Source organism: Oncorhynchus masou, chromosome 32 (assembly GCF_036934945.1).
Source record: "Oncorhynchus masou masou isolate Uvic2021 chromosome 32, UVic_Omas_1.1, whole genome shotgun sequence".
Classification (NCBI taxonomy): Eukaryota; Metazoa; Chordata; class Actinopteri; order Salmoniformes; family Salmonidae; genus Oncorhynchus; species Oncorhynchus masou.
Genome location: NC_088243.1, coordinates 66,225,380 through 66,241,335, shown reverse-complemented (window position 1 = coordinate 66,241,335; position 15,956 = coordinate 66,225,380). Strand labels below are relative to the sequence as shown.

Sequence of the window (15,956 nt, the reverse complement as noted above, 5' to 3'; positions counted from 1 at the left end):
TTTGAAGATGCAAAATCATTTTTTTGTGTAAGACAAACAAGAAATAAGACAAAAAACTGAACTTACTGCACATACTGAGATCATGTGACAGATCATGTGACACATAGATTGCACACAGGTGGACTTTGTTTAACTAATTATGTGACAGCTGAAGGTAATTGGTTGCACCAGATCTTATTTAGGGGCTTCATAGCAAAGGGGGTGAATACATATGCATGCACAACTTTTCTGTTTTTTTTTTGTTCAAATTTCTTTCATTTCACCAATTTGGATTATTTTGTGTATGTTCATCTCATGCCATCCAAATAAAAATCCATTAAAATTACAGGTTGTAATGCAACAAAAAGAAAAATGGCAAGGGGATGAATTATTTTGCAAGCCACTGTATGTTAGCGAAATGGAAAGCTGCAACATGGAAAGCTGTGAGTCATTGTTGATGTGCTCCGTCCTGCATTTCTACCAATGTTTCTTGAGACATTTTCCTGTGTCAGTGTAGCAAAGCTCAGCATCTTTACCTGTCCTTGATGCCACATTTATAGCATTAAGGGAATCTGATGTTCTTTTGGACTCCAAATGTCTATTTCTGTGGCCTACATACTGTCTTCTGAGACGCCAAGCATGAAAGAAAAGAATTGGAAATGTGACACTGTTTACAAATCCAGTCCTGATCATTGTTTTAAAACAGCAGAGATATCAATTAGTTGTATTTTTCCTGCTAAATCAATTGAGGCTGACTCCTGTTTCAGAACAACTCATTATATGTTTGATGACGACTGTGATTACTTAACTCCTGAAGCAATATGTATGACATCTTGTAGCTCACAGCAAAGTTGCATATTACACAATTAAATATTCAACTGCACCTCAATCTCTCAACATCTTCACAAATAGAAGGGGCCTGCGAGAAGAACAGGCCAACAAATTCTGTGATGTCTGTGTCTGCAAGGCTTCCAGAAACTGCATTGTAATGTCTGACAGAATGCACAGACTGCTCCAAACAGTGAGCTATGTGATGCTAATGCTAACTGAGGCCCTCTTGTTTACATTCTGGTTGTGACTGCATCCCCCAAGAGTGACATTACCTTTTCTCAGACACACTGGCTTTCAGCTCCATAAATAATATTCCTTTTTACTGGCCTTGAACTCCTGAGATGGCATTAGGGGCAAGACTATCAGACAGCGACAAAAAGCTCTCAGAGCTCATGTGAGATGGAGTTCAATAATTTAGTATAGACTTTTTATTTATCGGGATTTTGTTTTTAAACACGGCAGCTTGATGCAACCAATATGGAGAAAAAGCCAAATGTAGTGTCAGGCTAGCTCTTAGCCCCGTGGTTACATCAAGGATACATCAAAAACATCACAAGCCAGTCTGATGATTGATGATCCAAAGGCACACTGTCTGAAGTGTGTAAATATCCTTGTGATGTGAAGCTCTTATGCATATTCTCTCCTCCACCACAGCAAACTCCATTAGGAATAAGCATTATGAATGATAAATGACCGATAACTCGTAGAACCGATAACTCGTTGCAGCCAAACAAACACAATTGTTTTTGTTTTCTCAAGTAAATGTTTTCTCAAGGACTACAAAGGGAAACCCAGACATGAGCTGCCCTGTGACGCAAGCCTACCAGACGAGCTAAATGCCTTTTATTTAAATTTATTTTATTTCGTAAATATTTTCTTAACTCTTCTTGAACTACACTGTTGGTTAAGTGCTTGTAAGTAAGCATTTCACTGTAAGGTCTACACTTGTTGTATTCAGCGCATGTGACAAACACGGTTTCATTTGATTATGGGTGACCTGCAGGAGCCGTCTTTAATGGACTATGGAGCGTTGTGTTTTCTGCTGCAGCAACAAATCTTTCAACTCAACATCCAATCTCCAACATAGAGAACTACTATGTTATTCATCTGAACCTATCTAGTATAATAACCTATGCTCTGGCATAGCTCATAGGGTCTTTGAGCCATGCAAGCCTCTTCAGTTATGAGAAGTTCACATAGAGAGAACATCTGAAATACAATCAAAACTACAATACGGAAAACTGCACTCCAATGCAATCCTATATGGAGCAGTCTGGCTGAATCTGTGGAACGAGAATGCACAATTACATTCACACTGAAATGAGGAAGAGAGAGAATGAGTGAAACAATGAGATTTGATGAGCAAAAGAGAACACAAAGAGAACAATGGAGTGAAATATAGATAGAGAAAGAAGGGAAACGGGAGGGAGGGAGGTAAGGTATGCAGGACCAGACACGGCAAAACGCTGCAAAGCTCCAGGACAGAGGAGACTATGCAGTCGGCCATAGCAGAGAGAGAGTGGCCCAATGGAAAATCTCCATGACGTTGAGTTAAAAGATGGACCCCATGCAGGCCTTTTGGTGAGGAGAGACTCGCAAGATGATTAGCACACTTGGGGAAAGCCTGTTTGGGGCTGAAATGTAGATGGAGCTAGCTAGAAAATAACAGTATTTTCCTCCCAACCCTCTCTAACATACTTCAGCCCTAACAGAGCAAGCCTGTGTATTTTCAATGAGTAATCCTTTTCAATTGACCAGCACTTGTGTTGGGCTATGCTCTTCATTGGCTGTTGGCTCTATAGTGGGTGGACTGAAAATATATTTAGATAGTATCCTCATCGACAGAGTCCAGCTAGAATGGAAAAGGCTAACAGTGGAAACACTTAACATTATGGTCAATTGACAGACATTTTAATTCATAGCGACTTGCAGAACAGATTCAGTATTTCACCCAGGTGGGAATCAATCCCACAACCCAGGTGTTGCAAGCACCACAGTCCAGCCAACTGTGCCCCCTGAACTACCACCTTCTCCCCACCCATATGAATGCCTCACAATCTGGGCAACCTCTCTCCTCTGAGCCTTCTCCACTGGGGGACAGAGTCAGTGAAGGGTGAAGACCTCAAGCCCAATTCTAGGGCGCCGCCATGACAGTCTTAGTCTGGCTGCTCACCATTTCCCCCAACCATTACAGACGCCATCCTTCCCCTCATCCATCCATCCCTTCCTCCCCCTGTCTATCCCTCTCTCTGGGGGATGAGAGTGGGGCCAGACGGAGCCAGCAGCTGTGTGTCCATCCACCTGTGCAAAACCCCACCGGTCTGCAGGCTGAAACCTCAGCAGGCTACCTTTTAAAGGCGTAAGGAGACGCTATCAAAAACTAGACCCCGTCATTAAAAGGCTTGTGTCAGAAAGCCTCTGCTCTATCACTCTACCTGGCATACACATTTATGCTGGCTCATAACTTGCTGGGCAACAGTGCAAGTGAGCTCATTTTTACCCTGAGACTGTTAAAAAGTTCCCCTTTTTATATTTTCAGTGAGAGACTTTTGCTATTCTGTCTTTTCCCTTCATTTCAAATGCAACATGGTGAAACATAAGATATGTGGTTATGTTGGGGTGGGAAATATAAAAGAGCACGAAGCTGCCAAGTGCAATACGAAAAGAGGGGATCAATGGCCATATCACTGTCAGATATTCAAAACAGTTTAGTAGTAATGAGGGCATGGCGTTCCACGACTATGCTGTCATATAATAACATTTGCTGGGGAGGAAATAACAAGGTAGCACATAGCTGGTTGTTAGATGCAGGATAATTTCCAGAGGAGAATATACTGTACTTTAGTTCTAAAGGCTGGTTTCCATGACAGGTGAAACACATGGGCCTGGAATAAAACACATTTTTCAACGGAGCAATTCCATAGGCGTGGTTTTTAGTCCAGGCTTAGGCTTATTATGGGTCTGGAAAACATCAAGTCACATTTTAAAAATCTCCTTTCGGCACAACGACTGTGTATGGAACCAACACTATCTAATTTGTGGTTGGAAATCAATCTAAAAAAATACATCAAAAATGAATAAATGTGCCTGTGTTTGATTCTCATTCCATTTTTTTGTTCACTCTAGTGTTATTTAGTTCTCTATTGTTTTTTAGTTCACTCTATTGTAAACTCTACACTCAGCGTATTTTATCCCATTCTCCATCTTTTAAGAAATAATGGCTCTCGAGAGAGAGAGAAGTCGCTTGACACTGTTGGAAAGCTCTTGGATGACTTAGTGTCCAGTGAACTGACAGGCTAAATCTCTGAGCTCTCCTATCATTAACATATCATCTCAACCATTAAGGATATCCTGACACTAACTCTGCCCTTCTCTTTCTGTGCTTTTCAGACTGACTCTTCAATGGTCCCTCATCTTCTCTAGCCAGAAAGGAACCATGTCGTCCGCCCATGTTTGGATATGGTAAGTTGCCTGGTTACTTCAGTGTTATGCAAGGGTAGATTCGACCAGAGGGCTAAAACGGCACAATATTCACGCTATGATTACTTATTATATATTTTGATAGTCACGTTTGCCCTGATTATTCATCCTTGGCATCATAGCCCCAAAAAAATAAAAGTTAATCATAGACTGTACACAATTGGCCACAGCCACTAAATACATTATTACAGAAAAAAATATATATATTCCACTTGGCAGCACCGATTAAGGGGGAGATGTGCGATATAGTCAGAGTTGATTAAAAGCAACTTCAATCTGCTATTTTTTGCCTCTTCACCCTTGTTGTCACTGCTTGTTATAAGAAAAGGAAAAAGCAGTGGGTTACTTTTCAAAAGTGTGTGTGTGTGTGTGTGTCTCTGTGTGTGTATGTCTTCACACAGGTTTCAAATACTAATATATGCATGCTAACAGTGGAAGCAAATTAAAAAATGACACAGCCTTGACATCCATATGTCAAATCAAACCAAAGTTTATTTGTCACATGCGCCAAATAGAACAGATATAGTAGACCTTACAGTAAAATGCTTACTTACAGGCGCTAACCAATAGTGCAAAAAAGGTATTAGTTGAACAATAGGTAAGTAAAGAAATAAAACAACAGTAAAAAGACAGGCTATATACAGTAGCGTGGCTATAAAAGTAGCGAGACCACATACAGACACCGGTTAGTCAGGCTGATTGAGGTAGTATGTCCATGTAGATATGTTTAAAGTGACTATGCATATATGATGAACAGAGAGTAACAGGACTTAATGCTGGACATAATGCAGGTAGCCCGGTTAGCCAATGTGCGGGAGCACTGGTTGGTCGGCCCAATTGCGATAGTATGTACATGAATGTATAGTTAAAGTGGCTTTGCATATATGATAAACAGAGAGTAGCAGCAGCGTAAAAAAAGGGGTCGGGGGGAGGCACACAATGCAAATAGTCCGGGTAGCATTAAGAAGAGATCAGATGAAAATAAATTAAACTTGGGCTTTAAGAGACTAAAATGCAACGCAGAGCCTGAAATGCAATGAATTTGAGGTACTGAAATGCAATGCATCTCTTTCAACCCATCAAACCCTATCTATCCAGTGACGCAGATGCATAGACCCAAAGGCATGCATGCTACTGTATGTTTGTTACCATATACAGCCATTGGCAATTTCCATTTTCATGTTTCTAAAAAAGAGTTAATCAAAATAAAGGTTTAATATGTTATTTTCGATCATTACTAAGCTTTCCATGTCAATTGTTCTTTTATGTAAGTATAAATGGTTTGATTACAGCAATACCGGGTTACGTCAATAACACATATAACAAATAATGTCAGATATGATCAGTGTTTCCAGGGAAAATAGCACATATGATGTAACTCAGTGGATTTGTCTTTCTACTGCAGTAGTCTTAAGACTGAGGCAGTATAATTAATTGATTGAGGGCTTAAGCATCAGGACAGGGGTGACTCTAGGTAAATAGGGCCCTAGGGCACTGATCCAGGATATTTCAACTCAAACCCAATACAAATCCTCCCTTTGTGTGCTACAGCTGACTAGAGGCCTGTGCCAATCATGGGACCGGATCCCACCCATTCTATGTTCCCACATTGTACTGAGAATGGTAGGACATCGTACATTGAGACAGAGACACTGGCACAGCACACAGCCAGTTTTCTTTCCATTGATGACTGCAGTGTGCAGGGGTGTTTTTACAAATGGTAAAAGCAATGTCAGCACAATAACTGTTCGTCGGCAGCTTCATGAAAAGGGTTTTGATGGCCGAGCAGCCGCACACAAGCCTAAGATCACAATGTCAAGCGTCGACTGGAGTGGAGTAATTCTTGCTGCCATTGGACTCTGGAGCAGTGGAAACACGTTCCCTGGAGTGATGAATCACGCTTTACCATCTGGCAGTCCGAAATACCAATCTAGATTAGGAGGATGCCAGAAGAACACTACCTGTCCCAATGCGTAGTGCCAACTGTAAAGTTTGGTGGAGGAATAGTTGTCTGGGGCTGTTTTTCATGGTTCAGGCTTGGCACCTTAGCGCCAGTGAAGGGAAATATTAACACTACAGCATACAATGACATTCTAGATGAATCTGTTTTTCCAACTTCGTGGCAAGGCCCTTTCCTGTTTCAGCCTGACAATGCCCATGTGCACAAAGCGAGGCCCGTAAAGAAATGGTTTGTCGAGATCGATGTGAAAGAACTTGACTGGCCTTCACAGAGCACTGACCTCAACCTCATCGAACACCTGCGAGCCAGGCCGAATCGCCCAACATCAGTGCCCGACCTCACTATTGCTCTTGTGGGTGAATAGAAGTATGTCCCTGTAGCAATGTTCCAACATCTAGTGGAAAGCCTTCCCAGAAGAGTGGAGGCTGTTATAGCAGCAACGGGGGGGGCCAACCTCATATTGATGCCCATGATTTTGGAATGAGATGTTTGACAAATAGGTGTCCACATAATTTCGGTAATGTAGTGTACATTGGGCTTATCTGGGTTCCTACATTGGGTTTATCTCTGTTTTCTGGCCTAACCAGCTAGTTCAGTGGAGACAAATTGCATTGGGACTGAATTCCACATGGGAAGATAATTTGAAAGGTGATTGTTAAATTCAAAGGGCAGCATTTTATCCCCCTTTGGTTCCTTTCATTAGGAAATGGTATTTGCATTAGGTGTAGCCTCCAAAGCAATGAACAAATGATAGAGAGCAATTTGCTTCTTTAACCCAAGCACTATGGCCTCAATGCTAAATACAGGGTGCAGTAAGAGGAATAGGTTGTAAATTGAGCTGTCTGGGGTCAACAAGTATGTGACAAATTCTTAGTGACAGTCGGAACATTTGAACATTGTAGAAACAAAACTATAACATAAGCATGCACAAGCATAAAAAAGCCCCCTTTTGTTACAAAAACATCTCATTATGAATTCAGTATACATCAGGCTGTAATTTAAATTGAAAGCTGAGAATAAAAAGGGAAAACCGATAGTTAAAGGAAATTAATTCAACATGGAATACCCGGAGCACTGTTTAATTGTATTGCTATACTTCTTCTAAAAAAGAAAAAGAACTCTGCAAAGAGAGTTTGTCCTGAAACTGAAGGCTCCGCATCACTGTTACAGGCTCAATACCATAAAAAGGTTGATAGCAGTGAAAATGACACACATGCACCTACAGTAATCCCTGTATTTTACATCCATACTAATGCTGGGTTTATGAATTTCCTGTTTTGTAGCCAGATAAAGTTTGCTTTCTGAAATTCAAACAGATGTGCCCTGTAAAAGATTAATAAGGCTGTCACTGACTAAAATTAAAGCATGGGTCCCGTTTGATGAAGGCCATGGCAGAATTCAAATGTGAGAGGAAACCCCAATGTTCTCTCTGATAACATCCTACAACAACAATCAACTTTGATTTTGGAATTATAACAGTGTCTGGTTTGTTTTGGGGGAACATCTATACCAAGACAACCACAATGTTCCATGATGGATTAAAATGTCCTTCATTTAATCACTGTTGTTATTGCGAAATGTCCTGCACAGCAAGAAATGCAAACTTGTAGACTATTCAATGTTAAAAAAGGCTTATAAAGTTTATAATTTCCACTTTAACACTTCAGACTTGATTTTTCCGTAATTAAAAATGGCTCAACTCCTACAAAAAAATGTCCATTAATTAAAATCCACAGAATAATTCACATTTCCTGCTGCTGTGGAATTATTTTCCTGCTGTAGCAAACTGGCTCAAATTAAGATCCTACATCTGAATATGTCATTGAATGTATACTATACCTTAGGAGTATGCATATCCTAAACCCTAATACAGATATTTACCTGTCATAGTAAGCTGCTAATCACGTCTTTGCACATCCCCCTTCATCAGCTGTTGTTATTTTTAGAGCGCTCCATTATATTTTTTTCTCCTGTGAGGGAATGTAGTGACGCGACAGCAGCACTATTGGTAATCAGCAACCGTACTACTGTTGTATGCCCAGGTAAAGCCTTTGAGGAGACCATTGAACATGGGCAACGATCTCTAAAGGACAGGCGGCTTTCCCGCGGCTCAGCCGCAACATTACAGCAAGTGCTGCAGGGAAATCTCCCCCATAATGCCCCTCATGAGCATCCTCTTCCTGTGGAGATGGAAGCCTTAAAGCCATGGTAGAAAAAAAAGCTTCTTACTACCTTAGAAGATGCTGAAACATATTCAGATGTTGTATCTGGGCTCCCTATATCAAATTAGCACCTCATGTTCATCTTCCGTCACATAAAAGCAGAATATAACCAGGGGTACTCCATTGTCATACTTGAGTAAAAGTAAAGATACCTTATACGACAATGACTCAAGTAAAATCGAAAGTCAGCCAGTAAAATACTACTTGAGTAAAAGTGCAAAAGTATTTTGTTTTAAATATCCTTAAGTATCAAAAGTAAATGAAATTGCTAAAATGTATTTTAAGTATCAAAAGTACAAGTAAAAGTATAAATAATTTAAAATTACTTATATTAAGCAAACCAGAGGGCACAATTATCTTATTTTTTTATTGACCGATAGCCAATGGCACACTCCAACACTCAGACATAATTTACAGACAAATCATTTTTATTTAGTGAGTCCACCAGATCAGGCAGTAGGGATGACCAGGGATGTTCTCCTGATAAGTGTGTGGATTGGACCATTTTCCTGTCAAAATGTTACTGGTTCTTTTGGGTGTCAGGGAAAATGTATGGGAGTAAAAAGTACATGTTTTTTTTAGGAATGTAGTGAAGTAAAAGTAAAAGTTGACAAAGATATAAATAGTAAAGTACAGTCCAGATACCCCCAAAAATGAATTAAGTAGCATTCAAGTTTTTTCAACTTTATTTAACTAGGCAAGTCAGTTAAGAAAAAATTCTTATTTTCAATGACGCCCTAGGAACGGTGGGTTAACTGCCTTATTCAGTGGCAGAATGACAGATTTTTACCTTGTCAGCTCGGGAATTCGATCTTGAAACCTTTCGGTTACTAGTCCAACACTCTAACCACTAGGCTACCTGCCGCCTTTAGTACTACACCACTGCATATAACAGATTATGCACAACACAGTAGTATTTTGAATAAAATAATAAATGGGGTAATATTATATTACTGTCAGCCAGCTTTGCCTATTACTAGAACAAGGCAATCAAATTTGCGGCTCTGTAATGCATATAGTATTTTCTATTACATTATACCTGAGAATATTTACAGTTGAAGTCGGAAGTTTACATACGCCTTAGCCAAATACATGTAAACTCAGTTTTTCACAATTCCTGACATTTTATCCTAGTAAAAATTCCCTGTCTTTGGTTAGTTAGGATCACCACTTTATTTTAAGAATGTGAAATCTCAGAATAATAGTAGAGAGAACAATGTATCTCAGCTTTAATTTCTTTCATCACATTCCCAGTGGGTCAAACGCTTACATACACTCAATTAGTATTTGGTAGCATTGCCTTTAAATTGTTTATCTTTGGTCAAACTTTTCGGGTAGCCTTCCACAAGATTCCCACTTGTTGTCCTTAAAACATTTTGCCACAACTTTGGAAGTATGCTTGGGGTCATTGTCCATTTGGAAGACCCATTTGCGACCAAGTTTAACTTTCTGACTGATGTCTTGAGATGTTGCTTCAATATATCCACATAATTTTCCTCCCTCATGATGTCATCTATTTTGTGAAGTGCACCAGTCCCTCCTGCAGCAAAGCTCCCCCACAACATGATGCTGCCACCCCCGTGCTTCACAGTTGGGATGGTGTTCTTCGGCTTGCAAGCCTTCCCCTTTTTTCTCCAAAAAGTATAATGTTTGTCCCCATGTGCAGTTGTAAACAAAACAGTAGTCTGGATTAGTTTATGGCGGTTTTTGAGCAGTGGCTTCTTCCTTGCTGAGCGGCCTTTCAGGTTATCTCGATATAGGACTCGTGTTATTGTGGATGTAGATACTTTTGTACCTGTTTCCTCCAGCATCTTCACAAGGTCCTTTGCTGTTGTTCTGGGATTGATTTGCACTTTTCGCACCAAAGTACGTTCAGCTCTGGAAGACAGAGCCTCCTTCCTGAGCGGTATGATGACTGTGTGGTCCCATGGTGTTTATTCTTGCCTGGTATTGTTTGTACAGATGAACATGGCACCTTCAGGCATTTGGAAATTGCTCCCAAGTATGAACCAGACTTGTAGAGGTCTACAATTTTTTTTCTAAGGTCTTGCCTGATTTCTTTTGATTTTCCCATGATGTCAAGCAAAGAGGCACTGAGTTTGAAGGCCTTGAAATACATCCACAGGTCCACCTCCAATTGACTCAAATGATGTCAATTAGCCTATCAGAAGCTTCTGAAGCCATGGCATCATTTTGGGGAATTTTCCAAGCCGTTGAAAGGCATAGTCATCTCAGTGTATGTAAACTTCTTACCCACTGGAATTGTGATACAGTGAATTATATGTGAAATAATCTGCCTGTAAACAATTGTTGGAAAAAAGACTTGTGTCATGCACAAAGTAGATGTCCTAACCGACTTGCCAAAACTACAGTTTGTTAACAAGAAATTTGTGGAGTGGTTGAAAAACAAGTTTTAAAGACTCCAACCTCAGTGTATGTAAACTTCCCACTTCAACTGTACCTGCAATATGACAGTCGAGGAACTAAAAATCTCCTGCCATCACAAGAAAGAGAAAAAAGTATCCCACTTTCTTTTTACGAGACAATCCTACTAAATCCACCGCTTGTGGATTGTTTGCTTTGGGCTTATCGGGATTACTACATTGGGTTTATCGGGCTAACTAAATTGGGTTTATATGGCTACCTACATTGGGCTTATCGTACTCGCTACGTTGGGCTTATCAGGCTACCTACATTGGGTTTATCGGGCTACCTACATTGGGTTTATTGGGCTACCTACATTGGGTTTATTGGACTACCTACATTGGGTTCATCGGGCTACCTACATTGGGTTTATTGGGCTACCTACATTGGGTTTATTGGGCTACCTACATTGGGTTTATCGGGCTACCTACATTGCGTTTATTGGGCTACCTACATTGGGTTTATCGGGCTACCTACATTGGGTTTATCGGGCTACCTACATTGGGTTTATTGGGCTACCTACATTGGGTTTATTGGACTACCTACATTGGGTTCATCGGGCTACCTACATTGGGTTTATTGGGCTACCTACATTGGGTTTATCGGGCTACCTACATTGGGTTTATTGGGCTACCTATATTGGGTTTATCGGGCTACCTACACTGGGTTTATCGGGCTACCTACACTGGGTTTATCGGGCTTCCTACATTGGGTTTATCGGGCTACCTACATTGGGTTTATCGGGCTACCTACATTGGGTTTATTGGGCTACCTACATTGGGTTTATCTGGCTACCTACACTGGGTTTATCGGGCTACGTACATTGGGTTTATTGGGCTACCTACACTATATATACAAAAGTATGTGGATCCCTTCAAATTAATGGATTCGGCTATTTCACAGTCAATCGTTACTGACAGGTGTATATAATCAAGCACACAACCATGCGATCTCCACAGAAAAACATTGGCAGTAGAATGGCCTTACTGAGGATTTCAATGACTTTCAATGTGGCCCCGTCTTAGGATGCCACCTTTCCAACAAATCAGTTTGTCAAAATGATTTCCTGCTAGAACTGCCCCGGTCAACTGTAAGTGCTGTTATTGTGAAGTCGAAACTTCTAGGAGCAGCGACGATTCAGCCGCGAAGTGGTAGGCCATACAAGCTCACAGAATGGGAACGCTGAGTGTTGAAGCGTGGTTAAATCCTCTGTCCTCTGCTGTATCATTCACTACAGAGTTCCAAACATTCTCTGGAAGCAACTTCAGCACAATAACTATTCGTAGGGAGCTGGGTTTCGATGGCTGAGCAGCTGCACACAAGCCTAAGATCACAATGCTGGAGCGTCGCCTGGAGTGTTGTATAGCTTGCTGCCATTGGACTCTGGAGCAGTGGAAACACGTTCTGGAGTGATGAATCACACTATCTGGAAGTCCGACAGACAAATCTATATTTGGAGGATGCCAGGAGAACACTACCTGTCCCCATGCATAGTGCCATTTATAAAGTTTGGTGGAGGGTGAATAGTGGTCTGGGGCTGTTTTACGTGGTTCAGGCTAGGCCCCTTAGCTCCAGTGAAGGGAAATCTTAACGCTACAGTATGCAATAACATTCTAGACAATTCTGTGTTTCCAGCATCGTGGCAAGGCCCTTTCCTGTTTCAGCATGACAATGCCCATGTTCACAAAACAAGGCCCATACTGAAATGGTTTGTCGAGATCGGTGTGGAAGAACTTGACTGGCCTTCACAGAGGACTGACCTCAACCCCATCGAACACCTGCGAGTCAGGATTAATAGCCCAACATCAGTGCCCTCTTGTTGGTGAATAGAAGTACGTCCCTGTAGCAATGTTCCAACATCTTGTGGAAAGCCTTCCCAGAAGAGTGGAGGCTGTTATAGCAGCACCGGGGGGCCCAACCTCATATTGATGCCCATGATTTTGGAATGAGATGTTTGACAAATAGGTGTCCATGTACTTTTGATCATGTAGTGTACATTGGGCTTATCTGGGTTCCTGCATTGGGTTTATCTCTGTTTTCTGGCCTAACCAACTAGTTCAATGGAGACAAATTGCATCGGGACTGAATTTCACATGGGAAGATAATTTGAAAGGTGATTGTTAAATTCAAAGGGCAGCACTTTTGTCCCCCTTTGGTTCCTTTCATTAGGAAATGGTATTTGCATTAGGTGTAGACTCCAAAGCAATGAACAAATGATAGAGAGCAATTTTTGCAAGCATAAAAAAGCCCCCTTTTGTTACAAAAACATCTCATTATGAATTCAGTATACATCAGGCTGTAATTTAAATCGAAAGCTGAGAATAAAAAGGGAAAAAAGCCCACCAGATTGTATGGCGGACAGATTTACTTAAAGGGGAAAATATATTTTGTATGCATGTTGCGTGCAAGAGAGAGGGTTTGAGAGTTACTCATTGAATTAACCAAAACACAAGGAACGATACTGAACATGCTCACTGGCAAATTGACCAGGGATTTTCAGTGTGACTCCTTTCCTTTGCTCTATCCCTTTGCCATCTCTTTCTCTGTCTCTCCATCTCCACGATCTCTGTGTACTCTTCTTCTTCTTCTATCTCCCTTCCCCTTCCCTCCCACCATTTCCCTTTCTCACAACTTCCTTCCTTTTCCTCCATCCCTTCCTCCTCCCTCCCTCCCTCCGTCCCTCCATCCATCCCCTGTCTTTTCCATCTTCCTCCCTCTTCCTCCCACTGCTTTTCACCATGCATTTTTCAGGCCGCAGTTTTCTCCACACAATTAGTGAACATTACCTGGACCAGTTTCTACATGCATGTTTGAAGAGCAGGGGCCTTTGACTGCCACTGTGTGGCGGAGGGCCTGGTGAGATAATGGAGGCTGAGAGAGTGCACACGACCCAGTCATCCACCGCTGCACTACAGCACTATATTACACAACTCTCTCTCTCTCTCTCTCTCTCTCTCTCTACAACACACATGCACTAACACCACACCACCCAGCATTCAGGAGACGGAGGAGGGAAAAACAAGCTGTGTTGATCTACGGCATTCAAAAAAAGGCTTATATTGTACATTCCTGAAAGTATTGCTCGCTGGAGTTTAATCGTAGGGTGTTTTTTTGCCTTAGAGAAGTGCTTATAGATTGGCCGTTGGTTGGTGAAGGATTGGGATTTAATGATGTGACTGATATACTGTGCATTCTGAAAGTATTCATACCCCTTCCCTGTTTCCATGTTTTGTTAAATTACAGCCTTATTCTGAACTGGATTAAATTCCCAATAATGACAAAACAAAAACAGGTTTTTAGGAATGTTTGCAAATGTGTTAAAAATACAAAACAGAAATACCTTACTTATATAAGTACTCAGACCCTTTGCTATGAGAATTAAATTGAGCTCAGGTGCATCCTGTTTCAATTTATCATCCTTGAGATGTTTCTACAACTTGATTGGAGTCCACCTATGGTACATTCTATTGATTGGACATGATTTGGAAAGGCACACATCTGTCTGTATAAGGTCCCACAGTTGACAGTGCATGTCAGAGCAAAAACCAAGTCATGAGGTCGAAGGAATTGTCTGTAGAGCTCCGTAACAGGATTGTGTCGCCGCATTGATCTGGGGAAGGGTACCCATTGAAGGTCCTCGAGAACACAATGGCCTCCATCATTCTGAAATGGAAGAAGTTTGGAACCATCAAGACTCTGCCTAGAGCTGGCCGCCTGGCCAAACTGAGGAATTGGGGGAGAAGGGCCTTGGTCAGGGAGGTGACCAATAATGCGATGGTCACTCTGACAGAGCTCCAGAGGTCCTTGCAGAAAGACAACCATCTCTGCAGCACTCCACCAACCAGATGGAAGCCAGTAAAAGGTACATGAAAGTCCGCTTGGAGTTTGCCAAAAGGCACCTAAAGGACTCTCAGACCATGAGAAACAAGATTCTCTGGTCTGATGAAACCAAGATTGAAATATTTGGCCTGAATGCCAAGCGTCATGTCTGGAGGAAACCTGGCACCATCACTACGGTGAAGCATGGTGGTGGCAACATCATGCTGTTGGGATGTATTTCAGCGGCAGTGACTGGGAGACTAGTCAGGAATGAGGCAAAGATGAACGGAGCAAAGTACAGAGAGATCTTTAATGAAATCCTGCCCCAGAGCTCCCAGGACCTCAGATTGGGGCAAGGTTTCACCTTCCAACAGGACAACGACCTTGATCACTCATCCAAGACAATGCAGGAATGGCTTCGGGTCTCTTAAAGTCCTTGAGTGGCGAGGCCAGATTCCGGACTTGAACCTGATCAAACATCTCTGGAGAGACCTGAAAATAGCTGTGCAGTGACGCACCCCATCCAACCTGACAGAGCTTGAGAGGATCTGCAGAGAAGGATGAGAGAAACTCCCCAAATACAGGTGTGCCAATCTTTTAGCATCATACCCAAGAAGTCTCAAGACTGTAATTGCTGCCAAAGGTGGTTCAACAAAGTAGTGAGTAAAAGGTCTGAATACTTATGTAAATGTGATATTTAAGTTGTTTTTTTTTTCAATACAATTGCAAAAATGTATAAAAACCTTTTTTGGCTTAGTCATTATGGGGTATTGCGTGTAGATTAATGAGAAAAACAACAGCAATTTAATTAATTTTAGAATAAGGCTGTAACGTTACAAAAATGTGGAAAAAGTCAAGGGGTCTGAATACTTTCCGAATGCACTGTATGTAAGATTTAAGGCACAACAATGTAACACTGCATAATTACAATAGTAGAGTGGCAATGTCTATGCAAGTGTCACCCCCAAAATAATAATTCAGTCTAGTGTTCTAATTGGCCACTAATTACTCAGTCAGTTTCATAGACTATTCTCTCAAATCAGTTCACCAGAGGGCATATTTTAGGGCAGTCATCGTTCATGGGTTAACAGTATATTGTTATCTATCATTAAACCATTGTTTTGGTAATCTGACACTACTGCTCATCAATCATGTATTCTCCCAAGAAAAGAAGGGGAAGGGCATTGATTGGTCTCGAGGCCTATGGCCAACGGTCTATACTCAACCCTAACATCATCAGG

The 15,956-nt window shown here is 41.4% G+C and overlaps 1 protein-coding gene across 1 annotated transcript in view; it reads left to right on the top strand.

Moving 5' to 3' along the window:
- Positions 1 to 15,956, top strand: part of LOC135527077 (leucine-rich repeat and immunoglobulin-like domain-containing nogo receptor-interacting protein 2) — a 349,079-nt gene that overhangs the window by 70,000 nt on the left and 263,123 nt on the right. The window contains exon 2 of the mRNA XM_064955727.1: positions 4,201 to 4,272. The gene's annotated coding sequence lies outside the window, so the exon portion shown is untranslated. The remainder of the gene's footprint in view (positions 1 to 4,200; positions 4,273 to 15,956) is intronic.